Raw genomic sequence first — 7500 nt, forward strand, 5'->3', positions numbered from 1 at the left:
CGCCTGTAACACGCACACAGACAATATGTAAGCACCAGCATGGAACAACACCCAGTGCATCCTCTCCGCCACATGAGACAATCCACACTGTCATAACCAGACTGGGAGGTCCACTCAGAAAACGGAATATCCCACCCCCCCGACAACCACCATTGCTCAGCTAAGCCACCAACACCCACACATGTCCTACACAGGGGTGCACCCAACATCACAATACTGCCTCCTCTCACAGCACACAAACAATGGCAGGAATGAAAGACACAGGTCTGCCACAAGCATGGAATCGGAGCGCCGCCTGTCATGAGCCAAAGGTGCATCCTGACGTGGCAAATCAGATGATGCCGCAGGCATCCACTTACTATAATCACAATCAACAAACCGACCGGCCGCCCCCCCCCCCCCCCCCATTACACCTTTCCATACAACAATGTGTACCTTAACCTAAACTATACTGTACCTTAACCTAAACTATACTGTACCTTAACCTAAACTATACTGTACCTTAACCTAAACTATACTGTACCTTAACCTAAACTATACTGTACCTTAACCTAAACTATACTGTACCTTACCCTAAACTATACTGTACCTTAACCTAACCTATACGGTACCTCAACCTAACCTATATTGTGCCTCAACCTAACCTATGTTGCGCCTTAACCTAACCTATGTTGCGCCTTAACCTAACCTATGTTGCGCCTTAACCTAACCTATGTTGCGCCTTAACCTAACCTATGTTGCGCCTTAACCTAACCTATGTTGCGCCTTAACCTAACCTATGTTGCGCCTTAACCTAACCTATGTTGCGCCTTAACCTAACCTATGTTGCGCCTTAACCTAACCTATGTTGCGCCTTAACCTAACCTATGTTGCGCCTTAACCTAACCTATGTTGCGCCTTAACCTAACCTATGTTGCGCCTTAACCTAACCTATGTTGCGCCTTAACCTAACCTATGTTGCGCCTTAACCTAACCTATGTTGCGCCTTAACCTAACCTATGTTGCGCCTTAACCTAACCTATGTTGCGCCTTAACCTAACCTATGTTGCGCCTTAACCTAACCTATGTTGCGCCTTAACCTAACCTATGTTGCGCCTTAACCTAACCTATGTTGCGCCTTAACCTAACCTATGTTGCGCCTTAACCTAACCTATGTTGCGCCTTAACCCAACCTATGTTGCGCCTTAACCCAACCTATGTTGCGCCTTAACCCAACCTATGTTGCGCCTTAACCCAACCTATGTTGCGCCTTAACCCAACCTATGTTGCGCCTTAACCCAACCTATGTTGCGCCTTAACCCAACCTATGTTGCGCCTTAACCCAACCTATGTTGGGCCTTAACCCAACCTATGTTGGGCCTTAACCCAACACACGTTGGGCCTTAACCCAACACACGTTGGGCCTTAACCCAACACACGTTGGGCCTTAACCCAACACACGTTGGGCCTTAACCCAACACACGTTGGGCCTTAACCCAACACACGTTGGGCCTTAACCCAACACACGTTGGGCCTTAACCCAACACACGTTGGGCCTTAACCCAACACACGTTGGGCCTTAACCCAACACACGTTGGGCCTTAACCCAACACACGTTGGGCCTTAACCCAACACACGTTGGGCCTTAACCCAACACACGTTGGGCCTTAACCCAACACACGTTGGGCCTTAACCCAACACACGTTGGGCCTTAACCCAACACACGTTGGGCCTTAACCTGCTCTGTAATTGTCATACGACGCGTTAAATTAGTGTAGTGTTGCCTAACTGCAACCCCCGCAATATAGTTTGCTACTCGCACTGCCCGGTCCCCAGTGTATCGCTTCATGTTAAACACCTTGCAGCTATACACTGTAATGTGGATGGCAGCAGGACGTACATGCTCAATGCCCTTTGCAGTTGTTCATTGGCATTTGCAGTTGTTCATTGGCATTCGCATGGCGAAGCACTTAGCCTACGCTGTGGTACGGCCTGTGTCAACTGTCCGCTGATGTTGTACGTCCAAATCACACACTGTACTGCACATTGGTCCTCATGTACTGAATGATACATCGTGGTACATGTGACCGTACAACGACTGCGCCAACAACGGCGAACCATGCGGTCCAAATGTTGTGCACTCAGCTACGTGTCGTCTCCCTATAAGAGCTGGATTGCAGTGTGGTATGCCCTGGATGGCGATCAGCATGAGCCGTCTGTTGATGTAGTGGCGCGTGTTGTCAGACGTAGTCGTCTCTTCTCACACACCGTGATAGCATGGTGCACTGCGTTCCACATCTGCGACATGCGACAGAGGCCGGTTGACAGTCGTTCGCGCAATGGACATCGCATACGTACGGGGGCCACCTTCCACGTGTTCGCGAAGCGTGCACATGTTGTTGCGTGTATGTGGGCAGACATAGTGTGTCGTGACACCTGACACAGGCATGCAACAATCGTTGAATTTGCAAATGGCGATGGACGCCTACGTTTGCTGGTGACGTTACGCAAATGAACAACTGGTAAACCGTTGTGGTGCGGTTGTTCTCGCTAGAGGTGAATCAGTGATGGCGACGATCGGTTGAGCTACCAACCGGTTGTTCCAGCGATACCCACCATGCCCACGAACGTGAATGGCATCTGGGTGTGAAGCGATACGCGGCGGTGGCTGGGTGGGACCGTCCCCGGCCGGTGAGGGGGGGCCTCCCGGCGTGCTGGCCGCGCGGTGCGTGGGCGCACGCGCTACAGCCGGCTGGTGGGGGCGGCCAGTGGCAGGCGCGCCGGCCGACGGAGGCGGCAGGCGGCGCAGCTGCGCGCCGGCGCACCCTGCACGCGGCGCCGTGCGGCCAAAGTAGGTCCTCGCGGGCCCGGTGCGAAGCGCGGTGGACATCTGCAGTGTGCTGGTCCGATTGAGGACTGTGTGCGCTGAGGATGCGCCGCCGCCCGGCGCTCGGCGCCGCGACGCCGTCTGCTGCTCGGTCGCCTCTGCGGTTCTCGCAGGTGGTTTGTATCGCAGCTGTGCGGACGTGTTGGCGCGTGCGCTGTGCTGGGAGAGTTCGCTTCGGCACCCAAGTGGGGCTTTTGTCCTTCTGTGGCGCTGGCGTTGGAGCTGCCGGTCACCGTAGGTGGCGCGTGTTGTCTCCCGCCGGCAATGCCACGACAGCACGCTCCCGGGCCTCTGTCGGCAGCGGCAAGCTCAGTTGGGAGCACGGGTGGTCGCACCTAAAGCGTCTACTCGCCAAACCCCGGGCGATTGCGCCTCTCTCGAACCCGACCAAGTACTTAGGACGGCGCTGCGCGCCGCCGGGACCTGAGAGGGTTTCGAGGTGTATGGTGCAGGGGAGCTCAGCCTCCTCCTGTTTGCAGAATAATTGAGCGGACGCTTGCGTGTTCGCGCGGGCCCCCGGGACACACTCCCGGGCGGCCGGCTGCTCAGCTCTAGTTGACGCAGCTCCCTGGTTGATCCTGCCAGTAGTCATATGCTTGTCTCAAAGATTAAGCCATGCATGTCTCAGTACAAGCCGCATTAAGGTGAAACCGCGAATGGCTCATTAAATCAGTTATGGTTCCTTAGATCGTACCCACGTTACTTGGATAACTGTGGTAATTCTAGAGCTAATACATGCAAACAGAGTCCCGACCAGAGATGGAAGGGACGCTTTTATTAGATCAAAACCAATCGGTCGGCTCGTCCGGTCCGTTTGCCTTGGTGACTCTGAATAACTTTGGGCTGATCGCACGGTCCTCGTACCGGCGACGCATCTTTCAAATGTCTGCCTTATCAACTGTCGATGGTAGGTTCTGCGCCTACCATGGTTGTAACGGGTAACGGGGAATCAGGGTTCGATTCCGGAGAGGGAGCCTGAGAAACGGCTACCACATCCAAGGAAGGCAGCAGGCGCGCAAATTACCCACTCCCGGCACGGGGAGGTAGTGACGAAAAATAACGATACGGGACTCATCCGAGGCCCCGTAATCGGAATGAGTACACTTTAAATCCTTTAACGAGTATCTATTGGAGGGCAAGTCTGGTGCCAGCAGCCGCGGTAATTCCAGCTCCAATAGCGTATATTAAAGTTGTTGCGGTTAAAAAGCTCGTAGTTGGATTTGTGTCCCACGCTGTTGGTTCACCGCCCGTCGGTGTTTAACTGGCATGTATCGTGGGACGTCCTGCCGGTGGGGCGAGCTGAAGGCGTGCGACGCGCCTCGTGCGTGCTCGTGCGTCCCGAGGCGGACCCCGTTGCAATCCTACCAGGGTGCTCTTGAGTGAGTGTCTCGGTGGGCCGGCACGTTTACTTTGAACAAATTAGAGTGCTTAAAGCAGGCAAGCCCGCCTGAATACTGTGTGCATGGAATAATGGAATAGGACCTCGGTTCTATTTTGTTGGTTTTCGGAACCCGAGGTAATGATTAATAGGGACAGGCGGGGGCATTCGTATTGCGACGTTAGAGGTGAAATTCTTGGATCGTCGCAAGACGAACAGAAGCGAAAGCATTTGCCAAGTATGTTTTCATTAATCAAGAACGAAAGTTAGAGGTTCGAAGGCGATCAGATACCGCCCTAGTTCTAACCATAAACGATGCCAGCCAGCGATCCGCCGCAGTTCCTCCGATGACTCGGCGGGCAGCCTCCGGGAAACCAAAGCTTTTGGGTTCCGGGGGAAGTATGGTTGCAAAGCTGAAACTTAAAGGAATTGACGGAAGGGCACCACCAGGAGTGGAGCCTGCGGCTTAATTTGACTCAACACGGGAAACCTCACCAGGCCCGGACACCGGAAGGATTGACAGATTGATAGCTCTTTCTTGATTCGGTGGGTGGTGGTGCATGGCCGTTCTTAGTTGGTGGAGCGATTTGTCTGGTTAATTCCGATAACGAACGAGACTCTAGCCTGCTAACTAGTCGCGTGACATCCTTCGTGCTGTCAGCGATTACTTTTCTTCTTAGAGGGACAGGCGGCTTCTAGCCGCACGAGATTGAGCAATAACAGGTCTGTGATGCCCTTAGATGTTCTGGGCCGCACGCGCGGTACACTGAAGGAATCAGCGTGTCTTCCTAGGCCGAAAGGTCGGGGTAACCCGCTGAACCTCCTTCGTGCTAGGGATTGGGGCTTGCAATTGTTCCCCATGAACGAGGAATTCCCAGTAAGCGCGAGTCATAAGCTCGCGTTGATTACGTCCCTGCCCTTTGTACACACCGCCCGTCGCTACTACCGATTGAATGATTTAGTGAGGTCTTCGGACTGGTACGCGGCATTGACTCTGTCGTTGCCGATGCTACCGGAAAGATGACCAAACTTGATCATTTAGAGGAAGTAAAAGTCGTAACAAGGTTTCCGTAGGTGAACCTGCGGAAGGATCATTACCGACTAGACTGCATGTCTTTCGATGTGCGTGTCGTGTCGCGCAACACGCTACCTGTACGGCTCGCAGTAGCCGTGCGCCGCGTGCGGAACCACGCGTGCTTCTCAAAACTAACGCCAATGTTGTGTGGTACGAGCGCTGAAGCGCTGGAGCGGCTGGCCTGCGGCACCTGGCGCCTGGCGCCGGTTTTGAATGACTTTCGCCCGACTGCCTGTCCGCTCCGGTGTGGAGCCGTACGACGCCCATCGGCCGTGAGGCCGTTGGACACAGAACGCTTGAACAGGGGCCGCCACACGCCTACGTCCCGCCTATGCAACTGTCTTGAAAGAGACAGTGGAAACTAAGAAAAGATCACCCAGGACGGTGGATCACTCGGCTCGTGGGTCGATGAAGAACGCAGCAAATTGCGCGTCGACATGTGAACTGCAGGACACATGAACATCGACGTTTCGAACGCACATTGCGGTCCATGGATTCCGTTCCCGGGCCACGTCTGGCTGAGGGTCGGCTACGTATACTGAAGCGCGCGGCGTTTGCCCCGCTTCGCAGACCTGGGAGCGTCGCGGCCGCCTGTGGGGCCGGCCGCGCCTCCTTAAACGTGCGATGCGCGCCCGTCGCCTGGCGGTTCGCATACCGGTACTTACTCGGTAGCGTGCACAGCCGGCTGGCGGTGTGGCGTGCGACACCTCGTACAACGACCTCAGAGCAGGCGAGACTACCCGCTGAATTTAAGCATATTACTAAGCGGAGGAAAAGAAACTAACAAGGATTCCCCCAGTAGCGGCGAGCGAACAGGGAAGAGTCCAGCACCGAACCCCGCAGGCTGCCGCCTGTCGTGGCATGTGGTGTTTGGGAGGGTCCACTACCCCGACGCCTCGCGCCGAGCCCAAGTCCAACTTGAATGAGGCCACGGCCCGTAGAGGGTGCCAGGCCCGTAGCGGCCGGTGCGAGCGTCGGCGGGACCTCTCCTTCGAGTCGGGTTGCTTGAGAGTGCAGCTCCAAGTGGGTGGTAAACTCCATCTGAGACTAAATATGACCACGAGACCGATAGCGAACAAGTACCGTGAGGGAAAGTTGAAAAGAACTTTGAAGAGAGAGTTCAAAAGTACGTGAAACCGTTCTGGGGTAAACGTGAGAAGTCCGAAAGGTCGAACGGGTGAGATTCACGCCCATCCGGCCACTGGCCTCCGCCCTCGGCAGATGGGGCCGGCCGCCCGCGCGGAGCAATCCGCGGCGGGGTCGTGTCCGGTTGCCTTTCCACTCGCCGCGGGGTGGGGCCGTTCCGGTGTGCGGTGGGCCGCACTTCTCCCCTAGTAGGACGTCGCGACCCGCTGGGTGCCGGCCTACGGCCCGGGTGCGCAGCCTGTCCTTCCGCGGGCCTCGGTTCGCGTCTGTTGGGCAGAGCCCCGGTGTCCTGGCTGGCTGCCCGGCGGTATATCTGGAGGAGTCGATTCGCCCCTTTGGGCGCTCGGGCTCCCGGCAAGCGCGCGCGGTTCTTCCCGGATGACGGACCTACCTGGCCCGGCCCCGGACCCGCGCCGCTGTTGGCTCGGGATGCTCTCGGGCGGAATAATCGCTCCCGTCAGCGGCGCTTCAGCTTTGGACAATTTCACGACCCGTCTTGAAACACGGACCAAGGAGTCTAACATGTGCGCGAGTCATTGGGCTGTACGAAACCTAAAGGCGTAATGAAAGTGAAGGTCTCGCCTTGCGCGGGCCGAGGGAGGATGGGGCTTCCCCGCCCTTCACGGGGCGGCGGCCTCCGCACTCCCGGGGCGTCTCGTCCTCATTGCGAGGTGAGGCGCACCTAGAGCGTACACGTTGGGACCCGAAAGATGGTGAACTATGCCTGGCCAGGACGAAGTCAGGGGAAACCCTGATGGAGGTCCGTAGCGATTCTGACGTGCAAATCGATCGTCGGAGCTGGGTATAGGGGCGAAAGACTAATCGAACCATCTAGTAGCTGGTTCCCTCCGAAGTTTCCCTCAGGATAGCTGGTGCTCGTACGAGTCTCATCCGGTAAAGCGAATGATTAGAGGCCTTGGGGCCGAAACGACCTCAACCTATTCTCAAACTTTAAATGGGTGAGATCTCCGGCTTGCTTGATATGCTGAAGCCGCGAGCAAACGACTCGGATCGGAGTGCCAAGTGGGCCACTTT

At 55.9% G+C, this 7500-nt stretch overlaps 3 non-coding genes across 3 annotated transcripts in view; all 3 read left to right on the plus strand.

The window, feature by feature from the left end:
* Positions 1–3431: 3431 nt before the first annotated feature.
* On the plus strand, positions 3432–5341 carry LOC126429454 (small subunit ribosomal RNA). The gene has a single exon (XR_007576956.1). It is a non-coding gene; the product is annotated as a small subunit ribosomal RNA (ribosomal RNA).
* Positions 5342–5692: 351 nt separating this feature from the next.
* On the plus strand, positions 5693–5847 carry LOC126429452 (5.8S ribosomal RNA). Its single transcript, XR_007576954.1, has one exon. It is a non-coding gene; the product is annotated as a 5.8S ribosomal RNA (ribosomal RNA).
* A 188-nt stretch (positions 5848–6035) lies between these two features.
* The window catches only part of LOC126429455 (large subunit ribosomal RNA), a 4222-nt gene continuing 2757 nt past the window's right edge, over positions 6036–7500 (plus strand). Inside the window, exon 1 of the ribosomal RNA XR_007576957.1 lies at positions 6036–7500. This exon is cut by the window's right edge and continues 2757 nt beyond it. This is a non-coding gene — a ribosomal RNA (large subunit ribosomal RNA).

This window comes from Schistocerca serialis, unplaced genomic scaffold, assembly GCF_023864345.2.
Source record: "Schistocerca serialis cubense isolate TAMUIC-IGC-003099 unplaced genomic scaffold, iqSchSeri2.2 HiC_scaffold_1023, whole genome shotgun sequence".
Taxonomy (NCBI): domain Eukaryota; kingdom Metazoa; phylum Arthropoda; class Insecta; order Orthoptera; family Acrididae; genus Schistocerca; species Schistocerca serialis.